The following is a 21,861-nucleotide window of genomic DNA, read 5'->3' as shown; positions in this document are numbered from 1 at the left end:
TGGTATCGAGCTAATAAAGCAATATGGAGCCTGATCATTCTAGAACCCTCCCCCATTATAAGGTGAAATACCAAATTTTTTAGGTTTCCTGGGGTCCTCTGGGAAAATAGTTTTCTTATTTCCTCTGAAATAGTTTAAGCTGTAAAAGAAAACCAGGAAATTTTATTTCTAGCCTTTAACTTAGGATCTGAAGACAAAATTAAAAGAACTGTTAAATGATATGAGGTCATTTAATCAAGTTAAGATCTTAGGTGCCTGAGAAATTATACTTGTTTACCTACTTAATCAAAGTGATGAAATGTTTTAAAATAAACATAATGAAAGTAGCAATATTATAAGTAACTCTAGTCTTTCACAAGGGAGAAACCTTTGTTATTTGTATTTTTGTGTATCATTGTCTTTATTTTAAGTATTTAAGGATGTGATAAAGTTAACACGAAATAGAGACAATTATTCTAGAGAGACCTGAAACCATATGTCTATCTGGGTAAATTACACAGAAGGTAAAGAGTAATTTCTACCATTCTATGTTAATAACTCAAGAGGCACCTGGGTGGCTCAGTCCTTTAAGCATCCAACTTCAGCTTAGGTCATGATCTCACAGCTCCTGAGTTTGAGCCCCATGTTGGGCTCTGTGCTGACAGCGCAGAGCCTGGAATCTCTTTCGGATCCTGTGTCTCCCTCTCTCTCTGCCTCTCCCTTGTTCATACTCTGTCTCTCTCCCTCTCTCAAAAATAAATAAACATTAAAAAATTAAAAAAAAAAAGAAACCTCTAAGACCAATTTATCATTTTAACAGAGATAAAGTCAAATACAATATTTAGGAATAAAGAATATAAGCTTTCTTTCCTTATGAATAAACCCATCAAAACTGAGCCACCTTTGGCAAAATGTTACCACATTTCATTTCTTTTTTTCAGACTTTAATGTATGCAGATATTTTTAACCAAGGCAAGTAGAAATAATTCTTTTTCTGCCAACTACAACTTTTTATAGCTACCCTAGTTTTGTTTCACTATCCCCTTTCACATTCTAAACTGCAAACAATTTAAGATGAAACTACTCTTTTTATCTTGATGAACTAAAATACATTCCATTACCTTGTCTACACATTCATGTCACTGTCACCATTGTCCCAAGTGTAGTTTCAACTACCTGCAGTAATTACAGCTTTTAACCAAAATAAGTAATTTCGATTTCACTCAGCAAACTGAGAAGCTGATAATTCAGATCGCTCAAATATAAGCCGCCAGACCACCAAAGCTGACTCAATGAAGTCATACAGGTCAATTGACATCATTTTAAAGTTGCAAATGTGAACTCACTCATTATCATAACCCAAAGATACAGTATGTAAAATTTTATATATACTTTATGGTATATAAAAATGAAAACAAAAAGTATATAAATTTAAAATGATGCTTAATAATCAGTACTTCAATATTTAGTCATACTCTGAAATTAAGATCCCAACAATTATTCATAGTTTTAAGTTACCTAAGAATCTTGAAATTTTGGTTTGTCTGACATAGTAAAATTATATAATTGTATTACTGTTATAAAAATGTTTATCATAATTATGATCAAATTTAGTTGAATACAAATAAACTATTTATATTCTTAAAATTTAGGAGTAATATTTATTTAGGAGTAATATTGGCTTATTTGATCAATAAACCAATATAAGTTTAGGAAGTTCAGATGAACTAGTTTGTTCATGAAAAAAACAAATCCACATCTTTTAAAAATACAACAATTTTTTATATTATGCCCATAATAATAAACCCAAGCCTAACACATAGAGCTATTTATATTTTTTAAGTATTAAATGAGCCTAATTTGTCAAAAAAACACTGTAATTACATGAATTTGGATTTTTTATAAATGTTTCTGAGATAGTAGTTTCCGTAAAAAGAATTTTTTTAAGATGTCTAGCATTGTTAAGGTACTAGAAGCTCACTTTCCTTATTTTCTATTTTCCTCATATTCTTAGCAATGTTAGACTTATGTATGAATGTATCTATGTTCTTAAGACATGTAACACAATCAGAGTAGAGCTACTTTAAGGAACTTAATCATCTAATTTATTAATGCCCTCTGGTGGTAGGAAAAGATGTCACTCTCACACCATGAAAGATAAGTTTTTCTGAATTACAGAGAGCTTATGACTTTAGTTCTACAACATCAGTCACAGTTAACAGGTTAACCATAAACAAAACCTACCAGCTCAGATATCAAAAAGCTATTTCCCTTCCCAGTGGGTATTGAGATTTGAGTTCATAAGCAGATAACAGAGATAAATAAATAAATAAATAAATAAATAAATAAATAAATAAGACTAGCAAAACATTCTTTGTCATCTCTCATTGAACAGAAAATGGATCACCATCATCCATCTGACAGAGATCTTTGAATGGTCAAACCATGAAACCAAATTCCCAATTAGCACAGCCATCAATGAGAACAACTTATCAGCTTTGCACAAGTCAGACACGAAACCAAAACACAAAATCACTAGGGGAAAAAAATTAAAAAGCACCACTAGAGCATCAAGAAATATTAAGTTCTGGGTTTTACTGTGAGATCCAAAAAAGTCTTCCCTGGGCTTACGCATCCCATGAGGTACACTTGTCTGGAGGCAGTTTTTCTTGACATCATCAGATGAGTCCACTGGAGCATCACAATAAATAACTTACACAATTGCGAAAGGTTCAAAAAAAATGGTTCTCATGCAGATATAAAATAAACGTGTGAAATATTTATTCAACTCAATAGTTAATGAGGGAACCAACACCATAATAAAGACATACAAAGGAGTGTTTTTCAGAAGCTAGGATTTTTAAGCAATGATAGTATATGATTCAAACTGGTTAGTGCCCATAACCTTAAGTTTTGGGGAGATATTTTTTAACAGAAAAAATTATATGCATTTCTTCCAGTCATAAATTCACACATTAACCTGGTACCCTTTAGAGTGTAAAAGAGCCCTATAAATAGAAAGCCTGGAAAAGTCAAGCCTAGTACAGCACTGACGAACACTTAGTAATCTCCATGTTTTAACTATCTTGTCTATCTCCATATTTCATGTAATTTTCTTCACCAGGATCTATTTTAAATTGTTCCTTTTCCATTATTCATTTTCTTGTTTATGGTTTTATCTTAATCTCACTGAGTATTGGAATTTTTATCTTTGTATCCTCAAGTTTTTCTGTGCCTCTTAGTATCATTTATTCTATTTTCATTTTTATCCTTTACATTTATTTTATTGCTTTTTTTCTCCACTGTCCAATTATCATTGATTCTTCATTCACACTGATGGGTGAAATGTATTGACTTGTATAGGGGACCAGCAATGATTTTTATTATGACATTAGTAGTTATATCCTTAATAGCCCTTAGTTTTTCATGGAATGGAGACTGTATGTTCTGTGTAAGTGGACAGTATATTTTTATAACCAGGGTTTCCTATGGAATGCATGAACAACAAAAAGATAATTAAGTCATTGACATCCAACATTTCCAAATTAAAGTGGATTTGTTAGATGGTATTCTTTAACATCATTCATTTTTCCTTGGTTGTGTTTGTTTTCCTTTTGTTTTAGGATTTTCCCCCCCAAACTGATGAAGTAGCTTAGATCTGTTCTGTTCTTCTCTCATCTGGGAATCTAACCAGAAGTCCTCCAAAGGCTATATCTTTCTTCTACAGAGAGTTTGACCTTAAGACAAAATCCACTCCTTCCTTTTGATGGTTTAAGAAGGGAAGAAGGCCCAGCTGCTCTGGGTACTGTTACTCCTCAGCCTCTTGCTGTGTGCATTTGTTGATTCAGAGGTTGTAGCTTCCCCAAAGCTCTCTTAGAACTGACAGTATATACCTTGTTTTTCTCAGGCTAAGATTTTACTGTCATGATTTCTCCACCACCCAAATACATATATGCCTTTTATCTTTCAGGTCCTCTGTGGTGATTCTTCTTTTTCCAGTGCTATTGTGGTTTCATTATTTTTTAACTTATTATTTTTATAATATCTTTTTTGTCATTTAAATTAAAAACTTAGAATTGAGAGTAGGAAACATTCGTGCTTAGTCTGCATTTTCACCCAGAATTTAATCTGCTATAACCTAACACTTATTTTTATTTTGACTAGGCTGTGTGAATTATATTGAAATAAATTACTAAATGTACAGTTGAATAATAGAAACATATTTGGTAGTGATAGATCGTTTTCACTGCATGCAAATATTTGAAACACTATATGTTAACTGTATTGGGAGGAGAAAGTTTCCCTCTCTCTATTTAGGCCCAGTGTTTGGGGGTCTGCACATTAACTGACAATAAGCAAATAAAGAGACAAGACAAAGTCTATTCAAACTTGTGCATGGTAGTTGGTCAGTGGTAAGTAATTTACTGAATAGCCAGAAGGAAAGGTTTATATACGAAATCAACAAAAAATGGAAGGGGGAATTAAAGCTTCAATGAGAAGATAAGAAGTTTCTACTGTATTTTTTTTTATAGTAATAGCAGACAGCCTGTCTCCATGTGGGCTGAATTCATGGGAAACTTCCTTTGAGAGAAGTTAATGACAGGTGTGTTTTCAAGGGGTTCTGCTTTAGTCAGATAAAGGAAGTTCAGGTAAGAATTTTTCTGCATCTTCTGTAGCTTGAATGCTTTTACTTTATAATGATATTATACCAACTCCTAGAATCCAGGTGAGTCCCTACATTCCTATTTGAAACTTCCCTAGAAGTTGTGTGTGCACACACACACACACGGGCTTACACACACAGCTGTACTGATTGGTGTAGAGAGAGATGTAGGTTAGAAATTACGAGGTAAGAAATCTGCAGAGGGGGAAATGAGCATTGATTAGAACAAGGATGAATAAGCAAGGAAAGGACAAATCTAAGGAAACTGCTTCACATCCCACTGAACCAGTCTCTCAGTCCCGGGAATAGGTAGATCAGTTTAGTTTAATAGTTGTGTCTCATTTAAGGAGGTAGTGATGCAGATGGGAGAGCATGGTGCCCATCAAAGTTAGGCTTCTATATGGTGGGAATAACCAAGCATTGCCTCATAAAGTCCATCTTAGTTCCTTAAAACCGTCTAATTGCATCTGATTCTATGCACATCATTCTCAAATATGACATTCCAGTTAAAGCCTTGATAATATGATCAATTTTCCCAGGTGTGCCCTGTAACAAGGAGAACAGATTCTCATTGAATTTATGCAGATAACTGGATTACCATATAAGAATACTTAATGACAGTTTCTGAATTCTAGAGGGATCAGGCAGGGAAAAAAGATAAATGTTTCATTTCTGTTTACAATAGTATAATCTACTAAATTTCTATAAGTTATGGCTAGCTTAAGATGAAAAAAAAAGAGTTCCTTAAATCTGAAAAATAGAACATTGAAGAAACAACAATGTTCCCCCAAAAAAGTTCACAAAAAAACTTATAATAGTCATTTATCACTTTATTTACTTCCATACAATTAATTTTTGTTCCACCTGATCTTGAGTTAGTGGTTTCACAAACTCATCACCTTCCCCATCAGTTTTAGAAATCCTTATCTGGTTCAGTGGTATTATCTAAAAGTTATTAATGCTATCAGAATCCTCTGCCACAGAGCGCCTGTCTTAGTCCTTTCCAGGGGTCTCTGAGACAGTCCCTTTGTTGAAGATGAAGCATTCTGGCTTATAGTTTATTGAAAAGCTTTCAGGTAAAACAATAACTATCTGTGGATGACAAGAGATTCAAAATAGCTGTGGTTAAAGATCTGAATAGAGTTTATTAAAATAGTTGACAAGGAAATTTAGTTGTTTTTATGACATAACATTTTAAATAAATGGAATTATGAATTATAACATTATACCATTGTTTTCTACTATCAGACAAAGCAGCATTAATGACATATTGTAAACTGCTAGGGCATTGAAAATTTTCTAGAAATTTTAGGGGCACTTGGGTGGCATCATCAGTTGACCATCCTACTCTTGACTTAGGGTCAGGTCATGATCCCAGGGTTGTGGGATTGAGCCCCACGTGTCAGGCTCCACACTGAGTGGGGAGCCTGCTTGGAATTCTCTCTCGCTCTCTCTCTCTCTCTGGCTCTGTCCCTCTCCCTTGCTCACATTCTCTCTACAATTTTTTTTAATCTAGAAATTTTATATAATTCCTGAAATATTTATATTGATAGTATCTACCCACATAAATACAACCTAGAGGGAAAAGTTAAGCATCTCTTCTTTTTTGACAATACTTTTCATGCCAGCCAACATATAAATGAGCATTATTATTTGAAATTATTTAGAAAAACAAGCACAATTTGCTTTCCTGGGGCTCCAGCCTCTAGATGGTAAATCATGACACTTCTTGGCCTCCATATTTGCATAATCCAATTCCTTATAATAAAGTCCATAGATACATACAGAGATAGATACAGAGATAAAGATAGATATTTCCTATTGGTTCTGTTTCCTCTGGAGAACCCTGATGAAACACTTTTCACATCATTTTTTTTTCCCTTCACCATTATTGTTTATAGCAGTTGTATTTATATACATTGATTATAATTTTTAACCATTAGTAACCCTTATTTTACAGAAAAAACTAGAAAATAGAAAATTATGAATCATCTGTCATATACCAGCATTCTTAGTAGATTAGCAAATTTTATGAATGTATCATTTCACAATTTCTAGAGGCATATGCTTTCTTATAATATATATCTTCAATGTGACAGAGAGAACATGTTTATTAACTGACCCAAAAATCCTTAGTCTCTCTGTCAAAAGTAAAAAATACATATGTTCAAAATTATGTTTAGTAATTAATATTTCAGTATTTGATCTCACTTAGAAACAATCTAGGTATTTATCGAACATCTATTACTTAATGTCAAACAACTCTAAGGTTTCAAGAGAGAACATGTTTATTAACTGACCCAAAAATCCTTAGTCTCTCTGTCAAAAGTAAAAAATACATATGTTCAAAATTATGTTTAGTAATTAATATTTCAGTATTTGATCTCACTTAGAAACAATCTAGGTATTTATCGAACATCTATTACTTAATGTCAAACAACTCTAAGGTTTCAAGTTACCAAAAAGATCTTGGAAACTACTTTTAGGCAGACATATAAAATAAAATTATTCTAGAAATACAGTTTGTCAGAACAATGACTCAATTTGATTACAATCATATCTGTGAATTTTATTATCTTAAACATTTAATAGATTTAATTTTAGCTTATTTGACTCATAAGCCCAGGGAGAAAAATAATGTATGTCTGTATTAGCTGATGTTGACAATTCTGAGGACATGCCTGTTTTATTAAACCAAATAACATTGATGTGTTCACCAAAGGCTTATAGAAATTGATGGGGTCTTGGGGTGATGGTGGGGTTCAGAGCCGATGGCCAAGAAAGAATTCTTGAAGATGTCTTTGGTGCTTTATTAAAGCATGGGGACAGGACCCTTAGACAGAAAGAGCTGCACTGGGGTTGTGCAGAGTGACTGGTTACATACTGTGTAGTCTTGGGGGAGGTAAAGTCTAGAGGAAGTTTCTTAAAGGGATTTCCATATCCTAAAGAGGATTTACAGATTACTGGAGACCTAACTATTGTCAAGCTAAGGTTGTTTTTCCCTCTAGCAGAGAGTTATCATTAAGATGGTAGGGAGTTCCTGATTAGGCTTTGATGAGATATTTGGAAACTGATGGAGACTATCAGTTTAACCACTTGTTTTCTGCCCTTTCCTTTGTTCTTGGGCAGCTAGGAGTGCCTGAGGAATATCACACCTATACCACCTTGGGGAGGGGGGTTGTGCTAGCTTGTGCTTGGCCCTCAGCTTGCCTTATGGTTACTCATCAGAAACCACATGGATTTAAAAAACATTTGGCTCAGTACCTGTATTTCTGAGAGTTCTAGAAGAAATATTTATGTAAGAATAGAAGTCCTTTATTAATTTGGCAATACCATCTGAAGATAGGAAAATATCACATATACAGAACATATATACATACAGATAGACAAATGCAAGTAGAGATCATTATGGTTTTCATTATAAAGTTTTAGCAATGGGTCAGAGATAAATACAATAGAACACAATTCACTGGTTTATATATGAGTTAGTTCTTATCTTTGCCCCACTTTATATTTTTATCTGAATTGTGTTTCTGGCAGATGGAACAAGTTGTTACCTGCTCTATAGGAGGGTTAAAACTTTCCATCAGTATTTGTGGAGACTTAAATTTTCTTTTGTCCTATTATATAATCTTATAGAGGCTGTGAAGTAAATTTTGTTCCCAATTAGCTGTTTAATTTTTTTTCTTTTTCTTTTTTTCAGGCTCTCTGAGTCCCTTTAACCCCTCAGGAGTGGCAAGGGGGACTAAAATTCCAATAACTAATGAAAACTGAGAGCCTGGAGTAGGAAAAGATGGTTTTAGTGGAGCCAGCATGGGAGATTTACATTTTCTTAAAGGAGTCACTGAACTTCTAAATTATCCATGGAGGTACCTTCAAACAAAGAAGCCTGGAATTATAACCCAGCTTCAGTGTGTCCTCCTTTTAAATGTGACTCAAACCAATATATTCCATTTGTATTGCTTAAGCATGGATACAAAAGGTATCCCCAAACCAGGTACAAAAGTTGCAATCTCCCCCTCTACCCATACCCACAAATAACCAAGGAGAAAGAAAACAAGGACCATAATTTCTACAGGCAGTAAGCAAAAGCAACAGGAATGAGACAACAGTACTTATTATTATTATTATTATTATTATTATTATTATTATTTTAGATTCAAACAAAATCCCTAGCAATTGTCAGTAAGATGCCACCTGCAAATGGGGTGTCCAAGCTGCCACATTTTTGCCTGGATGGCTATAAATTCTTGGGCTCCCAAGCTGACCTTCAATCACAGATCTGATAGTCTATGTCCCCCAATCCCACACCAAGCATGCCGAAAACTAGAGAACTTTCTCTCTGGATCCAAACCAAATTGTTAAGATACAAAATGAAGATGTTAAGGAAAACTTCATCCAGTTTCATTGGTGACCCACAAACTCACCAGTCTGTGAGGTGCACTCGAACAACAGACTTATAATATAACCTACACCTGTGCTCTACCCTATGATTCTCCTCCTTATGATAAACAACAACACGAAAAGGTGGACTCAAATGGGAAACAACAGTATGTATAACGAGCCACAATAGCTAAAGAACTAGTTCTAAACCCAAAGTTTTGTGCTTTATATCTGAAAAAAAAAAAAACTCTCTTTTAGAAAAGACAAGGAGAGTCTCTTACTGTCCTTGTTCAATCAGACCCCGAGCAGAGGTGCAGGAATCTGACAAGTAAAAATAGTTTACCTTTGCTGGCTTGGTCAGAAGCCCAGGATCTCAGGTGTGGCAGTCTCTGGGGCTGGCAGGTAGTCCCAGCCATCCTATCTTAGTGATCAAAACTGTTGGGAGGACATATTTTCCTCTTCTGATTTGGGTCCATTAATGGAGGCCTACAAATTAACTCACCATAAATAGATTCACAGGACAAAAGCAAAGTTTATTTACACTTGCACTTGGGGAGTTACTCAGAAATAATTAGTGACTCACTGAATAGCAGGAGATACAGGTTTATGTATCAAACTTAACAAAAGAGGGGAGGGTTTAGGGCATCAATGGGAAGATAGGAAAGGTTCTATTGGGCTTTTTTCATGCTAATGTCTCTGTGGCAGCTGAATTCACTGGAGAATCCCTCAGAGGAGGGTCAATGGCAGCTGTATTTTCAGGAGACTCTGCTTTGGTCCGATAAAGGAAGTTCAGATAAGATTTCTTTTTGTACCTTCTATAGTCAAATGTGTTCACTTTATAATAATCTTTATACTAACTCTGGAGCCCAAGTGGGTCCCCACAGATGATTTATATACCATTTCAGAAATTTTTAATTAGGTTGGATTGAATTTAAACAACTAACAAAAATATATCAATTCTGGGATAGAGATGATCATTGAAAACAAATTAATTAATTGTTCAGGACATACACATATAAAATTAGTAAATTATTAGAAATATACAAATCCATTGTAAGAAATTTCCTCCAATGCTTTTTCTCAGTTTATCTGAAAATATGACATAATGATAATTATGAATGAAATGAATGCCAGCTAATTCTCATCAAGAACAATAGAAATATTATTATATCTTATTTTTTAAGTTTAAGTATTTATTTTTTGAGAGAGTGCAAGCAGGGGAGGGACAGAGAGAGGGGAGAGAGAAGATCCCAAGCAGGGTTCACTCTGTCAGCGCAGAGCCTGCTGTAGGGCTTGAACCCACAATCCGTGAGATAATGACCTGAGCCAAAATCAAGAGTGGAACACTTAACCAACTGAGCCACCCAGACTCCTCTATATCTTAATTTTTAATGCGTAATTTCAAAGCATGTTTCATAAGAAAATTTACAAAATTTAAATAAAGCCTAATTCTTAAGAAGAGAATGATGACCGTGATAAGAACTTGAGTTTGACTTTTTCTGTTCATATTCTAGTAAACCACTTGGCAGAATATCAGAATGTTTCTTGTCATTGTCTTTAATAGTATTGTTATGACTATTATAACCTGAGATGTGTAATTTAAGAAATGATGAGAAGACAATTGCAAATAGGGTGATGCATGCATTTACACATTTTTCTATAGATTAAAAGACAATTTCCTCATAATGTACTGGAGTTTGGTAATCTGATTCTTTCCTATAATTATACTTTGCTAAAATTTACCATTATTTTCCAAGAGTCTAAATCTAAGAGCCAAGAAAGTGTTAAGGTAACATTGTATAAGACAGGTTGTCAAATACATATGTATCAGCTGCATTTTCTTTCAAGTACTTTGAAAAGAGTCATAATCCATCTTTACAAAGACTATTGGAATGGTATGCTTCTGTTTGTTTTGTGGTTGTGTCCATGTTAAAATATGGAAAACACCCTCCCTATTCATGTATTACACATCAATTCACACCTTCTTTTACATTTTTTTTAGATTTGTGCTCTAAAATTGAAGGTTTGTTGCATTAAAATGCAAGCCTGACTGGCACTGAATCCCTTTAAGAGAGAAAACAGTTGAAAGAAAAGGAGAAAGACATGGGAAGAAAGAGGAAGGTGAAGTGATGTCAGGGAAAATAAATGCTCATTTTACTCAAGAGCATGTGAAAGCAAAAGTGGTGGATAAAGGATGAAGAGGAATTGGGAACATTTGGTAGTTTGATGCAATCTGAAAGAATTTTAATGATAAGGGAAATGTGACTTTTTCCTGTTTCTATTCATCTTCTTCTGGTGTTTTCTCTGTGGTTACCTTGCCTTGCCTCTTTAAAGGGAAATTGAGCCTTATCTCTCTCCTTCACTCTCCTGTGTCTTTAGAACTTTCAGAGGCATTTGTTGTCATTGACAGACATATTATTGTCTTTCTTATCAGACACTTTGGTAACATTTTTTTTTTTTTAATTCATAGTCTCTACATCTGTACCTTCCTTTTGTTTTCTCTTTGTAATAACCCTACTGAATAGCATCTCTTTTCCTTCCCTTCATGCTCTTTTGTTTTCTTCCTTGTTTCACTGACCTCTACTCATTCTGACATTTTGTGCAGTTCTGTGCCACAAATACCTCTGACTTAACGTAAGTCTCTCTTCCTTGTCACATTTTTTGGATATTTTGTTGCTGGAAAAAAATTCACCTCTCCCGATTACTTATCATTGGCTATCAAGTCACCTTAGTAATTATTTGAAAATAGTTTTTTTAATGTATTTTAGGATAATATTAACAGATAATTTTCAGGTACAAGGTGAAATTGACTCTTGTGTTTGCTCTTACAAGGTGGATTTCCTTATGTGCTACAGTTAACATTTTAGCTGTGAGCTGGAAGTTTTACTTGTAGGAATCCCACATGATCCTGGTTTTGTGTACATTTGCTGGCTCCCTTGGTTTCAAGTTTCTTAAGTGCAGAAATTCCTGAGTGCTTATCCAAGCTATCACTGCTATTTTAGTTTAGCTTTTAAAATAGTTCATATATTCTCTTTATTTTTCAGGGAATCACTTACTATGGTTATTGTGTTTGGATTTATCTTTAGCACATTTTTAGATGTTAAAAAACAAAATTCAGTTGTGTAAATTTGAAGATCTAATGGGCTTTATTCAATGATTCATGAATTGGGCAGCATGCCATTTAATAGGTAGAAAGGAGTAGATTTGCAAATTGGAAGACTTTTATAGGCAGACATGGGGCAGGAAAAAGAAGTTATTAGTACAAGGAAAAAAAAGGATTGTTTGAGGCAAGGTCACCTTCCTTTTGGGGAAAGAGTAGGTCTCTATCATGCACATTATCTCACTAGTACAAACCAGAAAATTCCAAATTGAGTGGTTAAAAGTTATATTCCTACAGTTAAGTCTGCTTTGATGTTGTGGAGGAAAGTGACTACATATTTGATCTGTTTTTCCTTTTTCTTTCTTTTTCTTTCTTTCTTTCTTTCTTTCTTTCTTTCTTTCTTTCCTTATTTCTTCTTTCCTTCCTTCCTTCAACATAGATTGCTTTTAAATTCTCCTCTGCCCAACTAAAACTGATTCATGATTAAAATATTTCATATATAGAAACATTTACATTAAACTCTCTCAATATTCCCAATTCTGATATATTTTGAAAATCACATGACTTTTTAAATCTCACAACTATTTTTTTCAAGAATTGATCTTCTTATTTTAAAATAGTAATATTTTTCAAATATTTGCTACCTCAAATAATAACATAACTAGAAATAATTAAGTATAATTATTCAGAATTAATTTTAAATAATTTAAGAAATTATTAAAAATAATAAAAGAGAAATGGTAGCTTTTTAAAATAAAAAAAGACAAAATAATAGATCAGAGACTTAATATTAGACCTGGGGGCTCTCAGGTGGCTCAGTTTGTTAAACATCTGACTTCGACTCAGATCATGATCTCATAGCTCATGAGTTCAAGCCCTGCATTGGGCTCTGTCCTGACAGCTCAGAGCCTGGAGCTGGCTTCAGATTCTGTCTCTGTCTCTTTCTGCCCCTCCCCTGCTCGCCCTCTGTCTCTCTGTCTCTCTCTAATGTAAATAAACATTAAAAAAATGTTAGAGCTACAAAATTCTGCCTTAAAAATGTTCATGTTATTACATTTCAAGTCCAAATGATGTGGAAATGTTGGAGTTCAGAGTCAATAGCCAAGAAAGAATTCTTGAGACTTCTTTGGTACAAAAAAATGGTTTTATTAAAGCATAGGAGTAGGACCCATGGGCAGAAAGAGCTGCACTGGGGTTATGTGGGGTGACTGATTATATAATATCAAATTGGGAGGGGGCTAGGGATATTGTAAGTCTCTAAAGAATTTTGGAAACAGGGTTTCTAGAGGGGCCAGCTATTGTTAGAAAGAAGTCATTTATTACTGTCTAGTGAAACCTTAGTTGGAGGACCATTGCCAACATGTATCTTGGGGGGTAGAGATAAAGGAAGTTTCCAAAGGAATTTCTATATGTTTAACGTAGACTCACAGGATCTTGGGGGGGTGGGCTAAGATTGCCTTTTCCCTTAGCAAAGTGTCAACATTTGGTAGCATGTTGAATGTAGTTGAATTCCTGGAAAAATGTCACTATGCCCGCCTGTCTCAAGGACTTTTTAGTGTGGTGTAAGTAGGAAGGAAATTTATTTTTTTCTTTTGCCTTTGTTTCCCATGTCATTTCCCCTGAGCAATTTTGACCCTTAAATCTTTAAGGTTGCTGCGGGTAGAAGGTCTAGTCTTCTGTAACTTCTCCCTGCTGAAAAAGGGTGTAGAGATGTCCCTACCTATGGCTCAACATTGGTCAGTTGGGGGCTTATATATTTAGGAGTTATGTAAGGCAGAGGCAGCTGAATCCAATGGAGTCAGTATGTATGGATATCCCCAAGTGGTAAGGATCATTTGTCAGCTTGAAGTTATGGCAGTTCTGAAGTTATGGAAGTCTTGGCACCAGGTGCAGAGGCATGGGAGAAAACAGTAAAACATGATTAGAATAGCAAAAAGAAAAACCCAAATAAGAGTCCTTTGATAGTTGACGAAAGTCTTCCTCCAGTCCAGGAATTTAACAAATTATTAAAGCACCATTTCTAAAGGGCCAGTTTGAGTATTCATGTCAGTTAGAAGCCCTGAAATATTTTTGCAGTAATCTGGAATGTATATACAACATTCTGTTTTTGTGATAGCACAAGTTCTGCCTTGTGCTGCAGTTAAAACATCTACTGCCATTCTATTTTGTAAAACTGTTTTACCCATTTGTGTTACTTCAGTATTTAATAGAGAAATGCTATTTTGAATGTCACTTAGGGATTTGACTATATATTTATTAAGAACTTCCATGTGTGAAACAACATCTTCCAGTCCCAAAGAAGGAACAAAGATGGATGCTAGGTGGTCTTACCAATGAAACAAAGAACATGTCCACCATTTGAAACGTTAAATTTGAAACGTTGGCTGGCTTGGCGATGGTTAAATAATGCATCCATGCATCCAGGCAAAACTCAGAGTACAGTGGCCTATCCAGCCAGGGAGAAGCCATGGACAAAAGTTAGAGCCATGTTACTATTGGGTCTATTAGGAGCCAGCCATCTAATTCTTGGCCTCCTTTAACTGCAGGCAGTATATCAAGGGCTATTCAATTTTGGAGGGTAACCTTTCCAGAGGATTATGGATGTCAGGCCAAATGTAATTAGTAGTTAATTACATTTGAGCTATTTGCTGAGCTATTTGTGCAATAAAAGACGGTCCATTGTCACTTCGTAGGGACCAAGGGAGTCCAAATCTAGAGACCATTCCTCTTAGCAAAGTTCTTATCACCTCCGTGGTCTTTTCTGTTTTATAAGGAAAGGCCTCTATTCATCCAGTAAAGGTACCTTAGGACTGGCCTTAAAAGGCAGGGGCGGGTGGGGGGAGGGGAGCACAAGTTGAACACTCTGGATTTGCTTGTGTGCAAATAGCACATGATTGACATATCTGTTTTTATGGTAGTGATGGTAGTGATAGAGATAATTCCATCAAAGGTGTTTTTAACCATTCATTCCAGGGCCTTTTTACCCAAATAAGTAGCCTGATGTATACCTTGCTTTAATTTCCATTGGTTGCCTTTGGCTATGAAGATTTTTCCTCTATCATTTATAAACCAGTCTTGTGCATGTTTTTGAAAATCCCAGTCCTTAGTTACTTGGTTTCTTGATCTGATAAGACCAGGATTATATATTTTATTGGTGTTAGTACTGGTATGAGACTGAGTACTGTAGGCTTTGTGAAGCTTGTTTGGCTACATGGTCTGCTAAATTATTTCCTTTAGATTCTATAGACCCGTCCTTTTGATGTCCTTGAGACGAATTGTAGCTACCTCCTTAGGTAGGTGTGCAGCCTCAAGAAGAGTAATAATTTCAGGCCCCTGTTTAATTGGGGAGTTATGGCTTGGTAATAATCCCCTTTCATTCCAAATTGCTCCATGGGCCTGTAGGACTAGAGTCAGTATAGATAGTTATTTTGAGGCCCTTTGCCAATTGTAAAGCACAAGTAAGTGCTATTAACTCTGCTTTTTGGGCAAACATAATTGCTGGTAGGGCTTTGGCCTCAACAGTCTGTGTTAGACTGACTATAGCGTACCTAGCTTTTCCATGAAACTACTGGCATCAATAAACCAACTGTCATCTGCATTTTCAATAGGAAAATCTTTTTATTTTTTTAATATTTAAAAAAATTAATGTTTATTTAGTTTTGAGAGAGAGACACACAGAGCACAAACAGGGGAGGGGCAGAGAGAAAGGGAGGCACAGAATCTGAAGCAGGCTCCAGGCTCTGAGCTGTCAACACAGAGCCCAATGCAGGACTCAAAACCACAAACTATGAGCCCATGACCTGAGCCGAAGTCAGATGCTTAACCAACTGAGCCACCCAGGCACCCCGATAGGAGAATCTTTTAAGTCTGATTGGCTAGAATAAACAAGGTCAATAATCTCTGAGCAGTCAAGTGGTTTGTTTGTTTGTTTGTTTGTTTGTTTGTTTTTGAGGGAGGGCGGGAGGGAGGAAGAGAGAGAGAGAGAGCACTAGGTAGGGGATGGGTAAAGGGAGAAGGAGAGAGAATCTTAAGCAATTTCCACACTCAGCCCAGAGCCTGATGCAAGGCTTGATCTCACGACCATGGGATGGTTGTGTTGAAATCAAGAGTCAGATACTCAACCAACTAAATCAGCCAGGCACGCCTGAGTAGTCATGTTTTAACATGGAAGCAGGATGGTCAGGTCTAAGCATAAAGGTAGCTGGGTTTAAAGATTGACAGGTTTTAAGTACTATTTCAGGTATATCTATAAGCATAGCCTGGTTATCTATCTATCTATCTATCTATCTATCTATCTATCTATCATCTATAATGTTTATCTATTTATTTTGAGAGAGAGAAAAAGCAAGAGCAGGGGAGGGGCAGAATGAGAGGGAGAGAGGATCCCAAGCAGGCTCCGCATTCAGTGCGGAGACTGATGCAGGGTTAGATCTCACAACTGTGAGATCATGACCTGAGCTGAAATCAAGAGTCTGATGCTTAACTGACTGAGCCATCCAGGCACCCCAGCATAGCCTGGTATTTAAAAGATGGCTTCCCATCATCCATTGGTGGCCTTTGGTCTCTAAGACACTCTGGACTTGATATGGAGTCATTACTGTCAGGGACTGTCCCATAGTAAGTTTTTAGGTTTCTTCTACTAGGACGGCTATTATATGCTAGGCTAAAGCCCCTGTTTGCAATTGTATATCAATAGAGGTAATTCCTGAGACATATATGACTAAGGAATAAAATCATCAAGAAGCTTTCTTTGAGGTCTAGCCTTATCATTATCCTAATTCTAAGCAATCACTGGCAAGTGGGAGAAGACTTGTCTCAGGAGATAAGGGCAGTCCCAAGTTCATCATCTAATCCAATCATAGGGAATGGGGGGGGTCACCCATTATCTCCATAAATACATAATCTCATGAAGTGAGGTATGCTGCAGCTTTCAAGCAGCAATTTTATCATTCTAGCCACACAGAATTAGTCAAGGTGATAGTTGAGTTATACAATTGTTGGGGAGTCCATCCCACTTTCCCAGCTGTTTACATAATCATATGCCCATGGTCTCCTGTTATTATCCCCACAGAATAATAAGCATGAAGATTGTCAATACATGAGCTATTAGTAGGCTTTCTAGGCTAGAAGCCAAGTCAAGTACCTGCCATCAGACATGCTGCAATACCTAGTAGATTAGGGCAAATTCCTCTTCTCGAGGCTCTCAAATATCCTGAGGTCCTTGCACCTGACAGAAAGTAACATTCTTTACTCATCAGGTAAGGCTTCTGGGAACTCTGTAAGCAAGGTATTCAGGGCAACGTTTCCAAGGGGCTTAATGGCTCCATATTTCATAAAGTCAACCTTAATTTCTGAAAGCTGTCTGGTCATATCTGAGTCTATGCATGTCTCTCTCAAATATGACATTCCAGTCAAACCTTGGTAAAATAACCAGTGTTTCCAGCGGTGTCCTGTTGCAAGGAGAACAGATTCTTACTGAACTTATGCAAATGACCACGATTGGCATGGAAGAGAATCCATGGAAAGAATAGTCACTGAGAGTTTCTGAATTTCAGAGGGTACAGATAGAGGGAAAAGTTAAATGCTTCAATTTGTTTAAAAATGAATACTTTATAACATTTCTGTAAATTACAGCTATCTTAAGAGAAAGTTTCCTTAATCTAGAAGAGCAAACATTAGAGAACCAGCAATCATTCAAATAACAGTCACAAAAACTAGGGGTGCCTGGGTGGCTCAGTCGGTTGAGCGTCGGACTTCAGCTCAGGTCATGATCTTGCAGTTTGTGAGTTGGAGCCTGTGAGTTCAAGTCCTGCGTCTGGCTCTGTGCTAACAGCTCAGAGACTGGAGCCTGCTTTGGAGTCTGTGTCTCCCTCACTCTCTGCCTCTCTCTCTCTCTCTCTCTCTCTCTCTCTCTCTCTCTTTCTCTCTCTCTTTCTCTCTTAAAAATAAATAAACATTAAAAGAAAATAGTCACAAAAACTATGATTATCTATCCCCCAATTCATTTAGTCCCATGTTACTAATTCTTATTCAGTTCGAAGGCAGCTTTTCAGTTCTGGAAATTCTTATCTATTACAGTTTTATGATCCTAAAGATATTGAATACTTGTGTTTGTCCTAAAAGTCCTTTTTATGAATCTCCTTGAAATTGAAGCATGTTTTGTAAGAGCATCAGAACAATAAATGATAAAAACTCAAGAAATGAACATTGTTAATGATCTGATATGAGAGTTCATTATCATGCAATTGACAAGGAAATTCAGTTTCCTTGTGTGACACACAGCACGTTAATAATCAGAATTTCAAGTGATGACCTTATACCAGGATGTAACATACCAAATAAACATACCTAATTAGTCAAAAAGACTTCGTCTATAATTTTAAATCTTGGGAAGTTTGTTGAAAACCTTGGAAAATTTTAAAGTACATGTCTAAATAGGATTACAGATCATTTAAGGCTGATAAGGAAAAACATAGAAACTGTTTTTTCTGGGCAAGTAAAGAGAAAGCATTATTTATATTTTCTTATCAAGAGCAGCCCAACAATTCAAGAAAACTTTGTCTTTTTTTAATGTTAATTTATTTACTTGGGGGGGGGGGCAGAGGGGAAGGGCAGAGAGAGAGAGAGAGAGAGAGAGAGAGAGAGAGAGAATGCCAAGTAGGCTCCATGCTGTTAGCTCAGACCCTGATTTGGGACTCCATCTCAAAAATAGTGGGATCATGACCTGAGCCAATATCATGAGCCGATTGCTTAACCGACTAAGCCACCTAGGTGTCCCAAGAAAACTTTGTTTTTTTAACAGAGAGAAAGCAGACTTTCAATCCCATACCAGTGTACTTTTAAAATCCATTCTTTTCAACCTTAGTCTGCCCTGACCACGTCTAAAATTCCTTTCCAAAGATTTCCCTTCATAAACCTTCCCTTTGCATTCAGATTTTGTCCCAAGCCATTTCTCTCCAAACAACCAATCTCATTTACTACAAAATTACTTTCATTTACCTTCAGCAAAATTACTTTCTTTTACCTTCGACTCCCAGGTGGTGTTCCATACAGGACATGTCAGAGGTTCCTGGTGTCAAAGCAACCTGAGACATCCCTAAATGAAATAGCTATATCACGAACTTGCCATTAAAGTCCTTGTAGGAGGAACACTATACTCCCCTGCTTCCCATATCGCATTCTAGACTGCAAATTGGGTGCCGGTGTATGGAACTGAGATACCATGCCTGGCCTTGCTTTGCCTTGCTGTGAAGACCAGGCCATGCCGGGCCTTGCCTTGAAGACCATGCTATGAAGGCCATGCCTTACCTTGCTGTGAAGAACCCACAGTTTTCATGGAAACACTAGAAAAGGGGAAATTATACAGTTTTGTAATTTAAGTAGTTGGTAGGGGACATTGACAGAAAACAGTAAAGAGAAAAATCCATCATGGTCTAAATGACATTCCAACACATGTCATTTTTTTTTTTTTTTTTTTTTTTTTTTTTTTTTTTTTACAACCAGCCTCCCTAGGAAATGGTCCCCAGTGGGTTTTAGTTCAGTTGGGTACTAGTTTCAGCTGGCTCCTGTTGGAGGGCTCATGGCCAGAAGTGGCTCGACCAGTGATTTGAAGGGGATCACATTCAACCAATGAGGAGGAAACCTCACAGGGAAGTCTTAAGTTCAGCAGCTATGCTAGTCACTTAGTGGCTATATTGTGTCCAAGACAGATGACTTTGTAAAAGGACAGGGATAAAGAGAGGGCATCAAGCTTCTGGGTCTTATTACCATTCTGGCCATGATACTAACTTCCAGCCAAAAGTCAGTCTTTCTCCTCCCTGTAGACTAGCCCTGGCTAGAGGATTGCAGCCTGAGCAGTCGACATGAAAGTGTTCCAATAAGACCATAGTCCTTGAAAAGCCCCTGAAGTGAAAGTAAAGGAAGAGAAGGGAAAATACTCACCAAGTTTGCACTGAGGCTCAGAGTCCAGATGTGAAGACTTATGACAATTTTCAGGTGCCAAAATGATGTGGAAATGTTGGGATTTAGAGCAAATGGTCAAGAAAGAATTCTTGAAATATCTTTGGTGCAAAAGATGGTTTTATTAGGGACAGGATCCCTGGGCAGAAGGAGCTGCATTGGGGTTGTGAGGGGTGATTGATTATATACTTTCGAGTTGGGAGGGGGCTTGGGATAGCCTAAGTCTCCAAGGAATTTTGGAAGCAAGGTTTCCAGGACCTAAGGGGCTAGCTGCTGTTAGGATGAGGTCATTTATTACTGTTTAGTAAAACCTTAGTCATGAGACCCTTCAGATGTATATCAATGGACCATATACTTGGAGGATGATCGCCAACATATATCTTGGGGGGTTAGAGATAAAGGAAGTTTCCAGAGGAATTTTCATATGTTAAAGTAGACTTATAGGATCCTGGAGGTCAGGATAATGTTAAGCTAAGATTGCCTTTTGCCCTTAGCCAAGTATTAATCAAGGCAGTTAAGTCCCTAGACAAATGTCACTCTGCCTGTCTCAAGGGTTTCTCACTGGGCTATAAGTAGCAGGGAAATTTAATTTTTCCTTTGCCTTTGTTTTCCAAAACAGAAAAACACCTGGCTTAAAGTATACACACAAATGTTCATTAGATAAGCAAGCGGATGAACAAATGCATTCCCAAATGGAACTATTATTTGTTATAGTTATGGCATGGAAGGAAAAGAAAAAAAAGATAAACTGATGTTTAAAAAATTTTTTTAATGTTTATTTATTATTGAGAGACAAGAGAGACACAGGGTGTGAGCAGGGGAGGGGTAGAGAGAGGGGAAGACACAGAATCCGAAGTAGACTCCAGGTTCTGAGCTGTCAGCACAGAGCCCGACTTGGGGCTCGAGCTCACTATCTGTGAGACCGTGACCTGAGCTGAAGTCCGTCGCCTAGCCAACTGAACCATCAAGGCACCCCTAAACTGATGTTTTAAATGATAGTTTCCTTCTGAACTCTTTTAGGATGATAGTATATTTCACTTTATGTGGAGCAATTATTTCTGCTTTATACGTGTTTTTCTATTGTAACTATTTTTTTTTAACATTTATGCATTTTTGAGAGACAGAGAGTGAGTGGGGGAGGGGCAGAGAGAGAGGGAGACACAGAATCCGAAGCAGGCTCCAGGCTCTGAGCTGTCAGCACAGAGACCGACACAGGGCTCAAACTCACAAACCGCGAGATCATGATCTGAGTGGAAGTCGGACACTGAACTGAGGGAGCCAGCCAGGTGCCCCTGCTATAGATTCTTAATATTCAAAATGGTATTCATATTCTGCACTACTTCTATATTTCTTTCTCTCTGGTACAAACAGACTGGGCCCTGGTGATAAATTTTATGCTAAGGAGGTGTCTAATGGGGGACCCTTAGATAGTTAGTGCTAATGAGATGACTCAGGACAGTCATTGGCCAAGCCAGAAAGGCTAGTCAATTAAAAGATTGAGTGTTTTGAGCCACAGAGTATCAACCCAATCTCTGGATAGGAGAGGGTGGCTGAAGATTGTGTTTAACCTTATAGCCAATGATGCCTTATGTAATGAAACCACAATAAAAACTCTGGGACTGGTGAGTTTCCCTGGTTGACAATAATCTGTATATTGTTGCACATGGATGTGTCAGGAGGATGGCATGTCTTGATTCCATGAGGAAAGGACAATGGAAGCTTGTTACTGCCCTATGCATTTTTTTCAATATTAATTTATTTTTGAAAGAGAGGGAGA

This window comes from Panthera tigris, chromosome C2 (genome assembly GCF_018350195.1).
Source record: "Panthera tigris isolate Pti1 chromosome C2, P.tigris_Pti1_mat1.1, whole genome shotgun sequence".
Lineage (NCBI taxonomy): Eukaryota > Metazoa > Chordata > Mammalia > Carnivora > Felidae > Panthera > Panthera tigris.
The sequence above is the reverse complement of the archived record's forward strand: the minus strand, read 5'-3'. Positions refer to the sequence as shown.